We start from the raw sequence: 12,259 nt of genomic DNA, 5'->3' as shown, positions 1-12,259 counted from the left end.
CAACTAAAAAACAAGATAATTAAGTTTTTAAGAAAATAAAATCAATTTTCTATCAAATAAATTTTTAGTTAAAATAATTACTTTTCAAACAAAAAACTAATTTTCACTATTGTTAACCTAATAATTGAATTCTTAACCAAAAACGTTAATTTGCTACAAGAAAAAAAGACAAATTTTGAAAAAAAAGAAATAAGAATTTCTACCTAATAATATTAATTTTCAAATATGAAGAACAATTTTGTACAAGAAAGATTCATGTACGATAAAATACTTGAATTTTCAAGTAAATATTTGAATATCAAACAATAAAAGGTAAATTTGCAATTAAAATAATAAATCTTCAACCGAAAAAATTAGTTTGACATAAAAAAGCACAACTATCAACCAAATAGTTGAATATTTAACAAAAAAGAAGAATTTTCACCAAAAAAAAATTATTTTTCTACAAAAAAATGAATTTTTAACGAAATAGTTACATTTTTAACTAAACAGATGCATTTTCTATAAAAAAGATTAAATGTCTATGAAATAAAATTTCGTCGGAAAATTAATTAGTTACATTTTTAGTTATAAAATTAATTTTCAAACCAAAAAAAGTTATAATTTTCAACCAAATAAATAAAATTTCTACCAAAAAGGTTAATTTTCTACCAGAAAGAATAATTTTCAACAAAATGGATAAATTTTTAACTAAAGAAGAATTTGCAAACAAGGAAGTTAAATTTTTAAGGAAACATATAAATTTTCTACCAAAAAGATTAAATATCTATAAGAACCCCATTTTCAAAAAAAAAAAATCAGTTACATTTTTAGCTAAAAAAATTAATTTTCAATAAAAAAATTAATCATCAGCCAAAGAAATGGATTTTTAAGAAAATAATTCTACTTTCAAATAAGTAGTTGAATATTGAACCAAAAAAACTTTTTTCAATCGCTATTCACGATTATCGAAAATATTGAAAATTTAATGAAATTTGATTAAAAATTTTATTTAAAAAAGACTTTAGAAGATTTTAAAAATTAATAAAAATCAAGAGTTATATTAGAAGAAAAATGCTGGGACCAAAGTCAGATTTACACGATGATTTGAGCAAGAACTGATTTAAAAACGTTGTAAATTCTAGATTTTGCCGTTTTTCTTTCTGTATTCAAGGGATTTTTAAATGATTAATATCTAAGGGATTTTAAGGTATTTCAAGAAATTTCACAAGAACTAAAAAATTTAATTGCATCACCAAAGATTTTAAAAGTTTCTTGGAATTTGAGCGGTTTTCTTTTTTAGAGAACTTTATTGAATTAGTTCAATTTAATTTATTTTCTAGGGATTTTATATGATTTTTATTTATCCTAATGAATTTTTACGATTTCCAATGAATTTTAAAAGATTTAAAAATTTGAAGGAACTTAAAAGAATTTTGTAGGGTTTCCAAAGATTTCAAAGATTTATGAAGAACTTTGGAAAATATTTGAAACAAAATTGTAATGGACTCTTAGCGATTTTAAGGGATTTTAACAGATTTCAAAGATTTCAATTAATTTTCAAGCTCTACTTTTTATATATTTTAATATTTTTATAGGCCTATATTTATTTTTCTTTAATATATTTCCTTAAAAGCCATGGGATTTTATGCAATCTGTATAAAATTTATAAAAATTAATAAAAATCTATAAAATTCATGAGATTCTTAGCAAACTTATACAAAAAAATGCAGCCTCATTTATGCGATATATATATATATATATATATTTTTTTTTAATTTTTCTTCAAAAGAAATTTGCAAACTCATTCCTGGGAATTGTAAAACTTTGATCGTATCGGAATTTTTAAGCTTCTACCAGCAATCTGATAAAAATTATGCATCAATTGCGATAAAATTCGTTGAAAATAAATACAAAATGAAACTACTATCTTAAACGAATAAAAGATGAACGCTTTTATTTACACATATCAAGAAAACTAATTAAATTTAAAAAATATATTGTTGAAAATTCAACAATTTTGTCAAAAAGTCATCCTTCTTCGTTGAAAATTCAATTGTATTGTTAGAAATTCGTTTTTTGACTTGAAAATTAATTAATTAATTTTTTAAAATTTATATTTTTTGTTAAAACTGCAACTGCCTGGGTAAAAATTAATATGCTACGGTAGAAAATAAACTTTTTTATTAAAAAAATCAACAGTTTTGTAAAAAATTCTTATTCTCGGCTGTAAAATTAAACCATCTGGAAGAAAACACAACTGTTTGGTCGAAAGTCGATTCGTTTCGCTTTTCGTTGAAAATTAATGAATTCAAATGACAATTTAACTATTTCATCTTTGGCTAAAAATGTATCATTTTTAGTAGAAAATTAATGTATTTTGTTAGAAATTCATCTTTATTGATCAAATTCAACTGCTATTGATTTTAAATAAAAATCCGTCTATGGTTGAAAATTAATTTTTTTAAATGAAAATTTGAGTATTTCATTTTTGGTAGAATACTGATCATTTTTAGCAGAAAGATTCTTGTATTTTGTTGAAAATTCACCTTTATTGGTTAAAATAAACAGTTAAAAAAAATTTTAATTTATTTTTGTTTGGAAATATCAATTAACACATTTTTTGTTTAAATTAATATTTTTAGGTTGACAATTAATTATTTAAATTAAATTTTCACTATTTGGTCGAAAATTGAACTACTTTGTTAAAAATTAATTTCTATAGTCAAAGATTCGTTCCGCTTTTGGTTTAAAATGAAAGTTTTTAAATGGAAATATAACTATTTTATTTTTTGTTGAATATTTATAATTTTTAGTAGAAAATTCATATATTTTGTTGAAAATTCGTGTTTATTGGTTTAATTTAACTGTTTTTGATTTTAACAAAAATTTTTATTAAAAACATTCGTTCTGCTTTTGATTGAAAATTATTTTTTTAGAATGATGATCTACTTCGTTTTTGGTTGAAAATTTATCAGTTTTTTGGTTAGAAATATCAATAATTACATCTTTCCTCGAAAATTCATTTCTCTATATTATTAATTAATTGTTTTAGCTAAAATTTTAAATATTTGATTCAAAATTTAACTGTTTTGTAAAATATTCGTCTTTCCAGTTTGGACATTAACCAATTTGATAGAAAACTGAACTATTTTGTCGAAAGTTGAAAGACTTTATTCAAAATTGATATTTCTTATTATTTTTTGTTTGTTATTTTTAGTTAAAAATTCGACTGTTTTGTAGAATTTTCGTATTTTCAAATATAAAATTTAACAATCTGGTAAAAAACTCAACTATTTGGTCGAAAGTTGAACGACTTTGTTAAAAATTAATTTTTTTAGTTGAATATTCATTATTTTAGTCCAAAATAATTTCTTTAATTAAAAATTCAAATATTTTGTGCAAAATTGATTCCGCTTTTGGTTAAAAATAAATTTTTTTGAAAGAAAATTTAGAGTTTTCCTTTTTAGTTTAAAAATGTATCTTTTTAAGTATGTATTTTATTGGAAATTGATCTTATTAGGTAGAAAATCAATTTTTTATTAACAACTGATTATTTTAAAAATAATCTCTTTTAGTTAAGGATTCAAGTCTTTTATTAAAAATTTTTCTTTATTGAATGAACAACAAATTTTAGACAAATTATAATTTGAAGCAAAAAATAATTTTTAAGACAAAATAAAAATGTCAAAAAACTATTTATTTTTGAACTTTATTTATTTGCCTTAAAGTTAAATAGGTCTAATTTTCCAAAGTTTCTCGAAAAAATTTAAAAAAGATTTTTGAAGATTTTGCATTTGTCAAAATAGGATCTAGAAAATTCCTAAGAATCTTTTTTTATTTTACAGAATTTTACAACATTTTAGGATAAATTTTCGACCAAAAAATAGAATAGTTAAATGCTCACACAGAAAAAATTAAATTGAAAAAAAAAACCAAACAAATTTTCAACAAAATAATTATATTTTCAACCAATGAAGTGAATCTTAAAAAAATTAATTTTGATTAAAGTGGTTTAATTTTTAACTGATTTTTAAAACGATTTATCTGAAAAAGATTTGAATTTTCAACCCAAAAATATTTGTTTCAGCAAGAAAGTTAATTTTCTATCAAATTGATATTTAAATTTTCAAATAAAAAGTTTAATTTTTTACCAAAAAAGTTTAATTGCCAATAAAAAAGTTAATTTTAAATCAAATAGTTTCATTTTCTAAAAAATCTATATATTTTAAAGAAGACAAAAAACCCGAATTTTTTCAAAGTAATTCAAATTTAAACCAAGTGGAGAATTTTTCCAAAATCAAATTCAAACTATTAAATTTTTTATTGAGAATTTTTAATAAAAAAATTCACCTTTCTGGGAAGCAAATCAATTTTTTTGGTTAACAATGCAATTCTTTGTTTGAACATTCAACTGTTTTGTAGAAATTTTATATTTTTGGCTCGAAAATTGACCAATTTGGTAAAAAATTCAAATATTTGGTCGAAAGTTGAACTACTTTGTTAAAAATTAATTTTTTTAGTTGAAGATTCGTCTCGCTTTTAGTTTAAAATTAATTTTTTTTAGATGAAACTTAAACTGCTTTATGTTTTATTAAAATTTTATCATTCTTAGTAGAAAATTAATCCTTTTTAGTTGAAAATGTATGTACTTTGTTGAAAATTCGTCTTTTACTGTAAAAAATTACTTTTTTGGGTTAACAATGGAACATTATGGTTAAAAAATAACCTTTTTTAGTGGAACCTGCAAGTATTTTCTTGAAACTTCATCACTTTATTTTAAGAATTAATTGTTCTAACTAAAAATTTAATTATTCGGTTAAAAATTCACTTTTTTTCATAAAAATTTAACAGTTTTGTAGAAAATTCGTTTCTTCTGTAAATCAGAAATTATTCGTTTTTTCAACAAAAATTTAAATATTCTATTTTTGGTCAAAAGTTGATCTTTTCAAGTTTAAAAATTCAATTAATTGGTTAAAAATGTATGTTATTTAAAAAAAAACCCGTCTTTTTTGGTAGAAAATTAATCTTCTTGGTTGAGAATTCAGCTGACCGAAGACAAAAAGTTTGATGTTAAAACTTTTTTTTAATATTTATTTATAAAATATATTCTTACCTGTCATCCTGATTTTCTTCAGTGATCGGCAGAGCTGTTGGTTCTTCATATTCATGAAAATAATCGAAATATGACTGGTTCCTATTTGCGTTCTCTGCTAATCGATTGGACATATTTGTCAATATCTTGGACGACAAAATTCATTTTCCAATTATCCTGCCTGCCACAGACACCAATTAATCTTATCAAATTAAAATCGATAAGAATCAGCGCATTTTCATGTGTCCATTTTTATGCTTATCAGTAGAAAAATTCTCTTCGACAAATACGGTTGTGTTAATACTTATAAATAATACTTATATTTTTTAAAGGTCATAAATATTTACATTTTTATGGACATTTGCAATAACAAATCCAGTAATAAATAGTTTAAAATTAAAAAAATTGGTTTAACATAAAAATGATTTACCTTTTGTAATTTATTATGCAGATAAATTGATCAAAAATCAATTAATTTCCTACAAACAATTATATTCACAATAACTGAAACGATATTCGAATTTTTAAATAAAAATGATTTTATATTTAAACAAATGAATTTTTAATCCAGAGAGACGAATTTTTAAAAACAAAGTTATAATTTTTACCAAAAAATGTGACTTTATCAAAACAAAAAAGTTTAATCATTAATCAAATAGATGAATTTTTAATCAAGAATCAGTATTTCTAAGCCAAATAGTTGAATTTTCAACAGAAAATATATCTTTTTTTTTTACCAAAATTTTAATCATATAAATTTCACTTTAAAAAATTAATTTTCAGAAAAAAAAACGATTTTTTAAAACGAATGTTTAAGAACATCCATGAAGTTTTTACCAAATAGTTAAAATCCTACATTTATAAAGGCTGAAATGGAATAGTGTCATTTTCAGATTTAAAAAAATAATTTTTAACAACAAAAATTAATTTTGGAAAAACAAATCTGATTTAAAAAAAAAGTTAATTTCATACCAAATAGTTCAATTTTCATATATGTAAATATTCCAATTTTCTACAAAATACATCAATTTTCAATAAACTTGTTCAATAAGAAAGCCGAAAGTACGAATGATTTACAAAAAAGTTTAATTTTTAACACGAAAATATTATTTTCTGCAAAAAGAGCATTTTCTACGAAATAATTAAATTTTTATTTTTAAAAGTTTTATTAAGAATCAAATAGTTGGATTTTTAACGAAAAATATAAATTTTCAACAAAAATTTATTTTTCCAACCGATTATTTAAATTTTCTACCAAGCAGTTGATTTTCAATCAAAAAATATGAATTCGCAACGAAACAGGTAATAGCAGTTAATATTTTACCAGATTGTTTAATTTTAAAAACAAATATGATTTTTTAACAAAAAAGTTAATTTCCCATCAAATAGTTAAATTTTTAACAATATAGATGCAGTTTCTATAAAACAAATGAATTTTCAATCCGAAAATATGATTTTGAAACAAAAAAAGTAATTTGTAAGCAAATCTTTGAATTTGTAACTAAAACTATTAATATTCAATACAAAAAATTAATTTTCTTTGAAGCATTTCTTGTTTAAACCTACTAGGTGCATTTTCTACAGAAATAGTTGCATTTTCGTGCTAAAATATGAATTTTTAACAATAAAGTTAATTCTCAACAAATCGTTTAATTTTATACAAAATTGTTAAATATTAAATCTAAAAAGGTAAAATTCAAACAAAAATTGTGAATCGTCGGCCAGAAAAAAATATATTTTTTTATAAAGTAGTACCAAACAGTTACAGTTTTAACCAAAAAGATGAATTTCCCACAAAAGAAAACGAAATTTCATCAAATACATTATTTTTCGACTAAATTTTAGAATTTCAAACTAGTAAATATCAATTTTTAATTTCAAATGTTTACTGTTAACCAAAAATTAAATAGTTACATATTTATTCACAAAGATTTGTTCCAAACAAACAACATTTTTAAAAGTACGTAAGGTTTCAATTAAAGAGATGAATTTTTAACCAATATGATTAATCTACAAAAAAATTAATTTTCTACCAAAAAAAGAAGAATTTCCAACTAAATAAAATAAATTTTCAATCAAAAAGCTGAATTTTTAACTGAAAGTTAAAAAATACATTTATAACAAAAAATGATAATTTGTTAGATCAATTTTACTCATTCAACTTTCATCAAGTAGTTGAATTTCAAAAGAACAAAATTCTTTACCAAAAAAATTCTTGAAAACAAAAAGATGAATTATTTAAAAAATTTAAATTTTCAAACCAAAAATAATATGAATTTTCAACAAAAAAGTTAATTTTCAATTAAATAGTTTAATTTCCTACTAAATTAATTAATTTTGAACACACAAAAAAAATTCTTTACAAAGTAATATAAATTTAAACCAAGTATTTGATTAAAAAAAAAAAAAACTAAAAAAAAACAGAAAATTGTTTGAATAGTTTAATTCTAATTTAAAAAAAAATTTCACCCGAAAAAGAATTCTTAACCAAGCAGTTTGTTAGATCAACTTTAATAATTTAACTTTCAACCAAGTAGTAGAGATTTTGAAATAAAAATATGACTTGACAAAATGACAACAATAGTTGAATTTTTAACAAAATAATTAAATTTTAAACCCAGCAGTAGATTTTTCAACCTAAAAGAATGAAAAAATATATAACACCTGCATTTTTGAAATTAAATTGTTCCATTTTGAAAATAAAGACTACAAAAGATTGAATTTTCAACCAGAAAATATGGATTTTCAACTAAAATCACTAATTTTAAACAAACAGAAAAAATTAATTTTTTACAAAGTAGTTCAAATTGAAACCAAGTACTTGATTTTACAAATAAACAAATATAATTTTTAAGGGTTACATTATCAGTCTTAAAAATTAATTCTCTACAAAAAAATAAAAAAATAAGAATTCAACAAAAAAGTTGAAATTTTAACTACAGATATAAATTTTCAAACCATGTGTGAATCTTTAAAAAAAATGTTAAACAAAAGAGTTTCAGATTCAACCCAATCAATGATATTCGCAAACAAAAATGCGATTTTTAAATAAATAAAATTAATTTTCTACCAAAAAAGATTAATTTTTTTTCAACAAAGTATAATTTTTTAGATCAACATTAACCAAGTATTTTCCAGAAAATAATTAAATTTTAAACCTGAAAGTAGAATTTTCAATTCAAAAGAATAAAAATCAATTATTTAAATTAATTAAAAACTTTTGTTCACAAATTGGTACAAATTTAAACCAAGTAATTGATTTTTCAAAATAAAACAAAAATTATTTTGAATAGTTACATTTGCAATTAACAAAATTATTCTCTGCAAAAAAAAATGAATTTTCAACTAATGATGAATCTAAAAAAAAATTTCAACACGATTTCGATATTCAACCAAATAGTTGCACTTTCACAAACAAAAAGATGATTTTTAAACCAATAAAAATAATTTTCTACAAAAAGGAGAATTTTCAAGCAAGAAAGATAAATTTTTCACCACATAACTGATTGTTTAACTAAAAAATATAAAATGTTCACCTAAAAGCGAATAGTTCAATTCGAAGTTGAAAAAAATTGTTTCAACCGAAAATTAATTCTTAAAAAAGTAATTTTTGCAATCAACTTTAATCTTTCAACTTTCAACAAGTAGTTGAATTTTTGAAAAGAAAAGATGAATTTTTACAAAAATAGTTGCATTTTCCAGAAAATAATTAAATTTTGAACCTAACGGTAAAATTTGCAAACTAAAAGAATTAAAATTTAACCAAAAACAGTTTATTTTTTATTTGTAAAAAAATAGTTAAATTTTTAATAAAAAATACCAATTTTCAACACACAAAAAAAACACATGGATTTTCAATAAAACTGTTGTATTTCTAAAACAAAAGGACCAAAAATGTAAATTTTCAACTATAATGATGAATTTTAAACCATAAAAACTCATTTTTTTTACAAATTAGTTCAAATTTAAACCAAGTACTTGTCTGAACAAAAAATTATTTTAAATAGTTAAATTTTCAGTTCTAAAAATTAATTTGCTACAAAAAAAAGAAAACAAATTTTCAACCTAAGAATTCAAGATTCAACCGAGTAGTTGATATTAGAAAACAAAAATCTGGTTTTTAAATCAGTAAGATTAATTTTCTACGAAAAAAGACGCTTTTCCAGCTAAAAATAGAAATATTTTTATATCTTGAAATTCAATTTTAAGGTAAAAAAATTTAACTTTTAACCGAAAATGAATTCTTAAAAAAAAACATACTTCATGAGCTAAACTTTAATAATTATTTTAATAATTACCAAAACAGTTACATTTTCCACAAAATAATTACAATAAAACTTTTGTATTTTAAAAACAAAAAGACGAATTATCCACTAAAAATTTTAATTTTTCACCAAAAATATGAATTTCCAACAAAAAAGTTAATTTTCAATTAAATATTTTCATTTTCTCCTAAATTAATAAATTTCGAATCCGGAAGACAAATTTCCCGAAAGATTGAACAAAACCAAAAAATACAGATTTTTAACTACAATGATGAATTTTAAACCATAAAACCTCATTTTTTTTACAAATTAGTTCACATTTAAACTAAGCTCTTTATTTAAAAAGAATTATTTTAAATAGTTACAATTTCAGTTGTAAAAATTAATTTTCTACAAAAAAAAAATAAACAAATTTTTAATAAAGTACTTAAAGTTTCAACTAGAGAAATGAATTTTTAATAAATATAATGAGTCTTAAAAAAGATTAATTTTGAACAAAATAATTCAAGATTCAACCGAATAGTTGATTTTCGCAAAAAAATGTGACTTTTAAACCAATAAGATTAACTTTCTACCAAAAAAGATCAATTTTAAACTAAAAATAGAAATTTTCAACTTAAAACTCAATTCTAAGTTAAAAAAAAATTTCAACCGAAAATTCAATTCAATGCAATTTTAAACCTAACAGTAGAATTTTCAACCCAAAATAATGAAAATTTACCCAAAAACAGTTTTGCTTATTAATTTTTAACTAAACAGTTACATTTTTAATCAAAAAGATCAATTTTTAACAAAATACATGAATTGTCAATCAAATTGTTGTATTTTGACAAGAAAAAGACGAATTATTTACCAAATATTTGAACTTTCATTCCAGAAATATTCTATTTTTCAACAAAAAAGTTAAATTTATACGAAATAGTTAAATTTTCAAATAAATATTTATATTTTCAACCAAATAGTGGAATTTAAAAAAAAATTATTCAATTTTCCAGCCGGAAGACAAGTTTTCTATAAAAGATTGAATTTCAACTAAAAAATATAGATTTTTAAGGACAATTATGAATTTTAAAACAACAGATCTGACGTTTTTTACAAATTAGTTCAAATTTAAACCAAACAACATTTGATTTAAAAAAAATTATAAATAGTTACATTACCAGTTGCAAACATTAATTTTCTACAAAAAAAAAAGAAAAACAACAAATTTTCAACAAAGTAGGAAAATTTTTAACTAGAGAGATGAATTTTCAAAAAATATAATGAACCTTAAAATTAAATTAAAATTAAATTTTAAAACTAATAGTAGAATTATCAATTCAAAATAATGAACATTTACCCAAAAGTAGTTTTGTTTATTCATATTCAACTAAATAGTTATATTTTTAATCAAAAAGCTCAATTTCCCACAAAATGTATAAGTTTTCAATCAAATTGTTGTATTTTGAAAACAAAAAATCGAATTATCTACAAAACATTTTAATTTTTAAATAAAAAATATATGATTTTTCAACAAAAAAAGTTCATATTCAACTAAATAGTTGGATTTTCTACTAAATTAATCAATTTCCCAGGCGGAAGGCAAATTTCTACCAAAAAAGATAAATTTTCGACTAAAAATAGACATTTTCAACTTAAAATTCAATTCTAAGTTTTGAAAAACAACTAATTTTCGACCGAAAATTAATTCTTAAAAAAGTAATTTTTTTGCGATCAACTTTAATCATTCAACTTTCAACAAATTAATTGATTTTTTAAAAATAAAAGATGTTTCTTGACCAAAATAGTTGCATTTTCCAGAAAATAATTAAATTTTAAACCCAACAGTAGAATTTTCTACCCAAAAGAATGAACATTTAACTAAAAATAGTTTATTTTTAATTTGTAACTAAACAGTTACATTTTTTATAAAAAAAAACCAATTTTAAACACAAAACAAAAAAACACATGAATTTTCAATAAAACTGCTGTATCATGAAAACCAAAAGACGAATTATCCACTATAAATTTTAATTTTCGACCCGAAAATATATGATTTTTCAACAAAAAAAGTGACTTTTCTAGCCAAGAGTAAAATGTTCAAATACAGAGTTTAATTTTAAACCAAACAGTTTAATTTTCTACCAAAATAGTTAAATATTCAACCAAAAATATGAATTTTTTTCTACTAAAGTAATCAATTTCCAAGCCGGAAGACCAATTTTCTATAAAAGATTGAATTTCAACCCAAAAATGTAAATTTTTAACTACAATGATGAATTTTAAACCATAAAAACTCATTTTTTCTACAAATTAGTTCAAATTTAAATTAAGTACTTCATTAAAAAAATTATTTTAAATAGATACATTTTCATTCGCAATAATTAATTTTCTACATAAAAAGACAACAAAAAAAAGTTACTTTTCGAGCCAATTGTAAAATTTTAAAATACAGAGTTTAATTTTAAACCAAATAGGTGAATCTTCCACCAAAATAGTTCAATTTTCAACCAAGAAAATACATGAATTTCCAATCAAATTGTTGTATTTTAAAAACAAAAGTACGAATTATCTACAAAACATTAAACTTTTTAGTCCAGAAATATGTGATTTTTCAACAAAAAAGTTAAATTCGTGCCAAATATTTAAATTTTCAACCAAAAATATAGATTTTTAACTACAATGATGAAATTTAAAACATTTTCAGTTGCAAAAATTAATTTTCTATAAACAAAAAAGAAAAAGAAAAAGAAAAAAGCAACAAATTTTCAACAAAATAGGAAAACTTTTAACTAGAGAGATGAATTTTTAATTCCAAATTAATTAATTTCCAAGCCAGAAAACAAATTTCTACAAAAAAATATCAATTTTCAACTAAAAATAGAAATTTCCAACTAATTTTCGACCGAAAATTAATTCTTAAAAAAGTAATTTGTGCGAT

At 20.9% G+C, this 12,259-nt stretch overlaps 1 protein-coding gene across 1 annotated transcript in view; it reads right to left on the bottom strand.

Moving 5' to 3' along the window:
• LOC117183057 (chitin synthase chs-2-like) overlaps window positions 1-5,153 on the bottom strand; it is a 74,421-nt gene extending 69,268 nt beyond the window's left edge. Inside the window, exon 1 of the mRNA XM_033376212.1 lies at window positions 5,096-5,153. The gene's annotated coding sequence lies outside the window, so the exon portion shown is untranslated. The remainder of the gene's footprint in view (window positions 1-5,095) is intronic.
• Between the last annotated feature and the right edge of the window lie 7,106 nt (window positions 5,154-12,259).

The sequence above is a fragment of the Belonocnema kinseyi genome, chromosome 2, assembly GCF_010883055.1.
Source record: "Belonocnema kinseyi isolate 2016_QV_RU_SX_M_011 chromosome 2, B_treatae_v1, whole genome shotgun sequence".
In the NCBI taxonomy this organism is placed as follows: Eukaryota; Metazoa; Arthropoda; class Insecta; order Hymenoptera; family Cynipidae; genus Belonocnema; species Belonocnema kinseyi.
The sequence above is the reverse complement of the archived record's forward strand: the minus strand, read 5'-3'. Positions and strand labels throughout refer to the sequence as shown.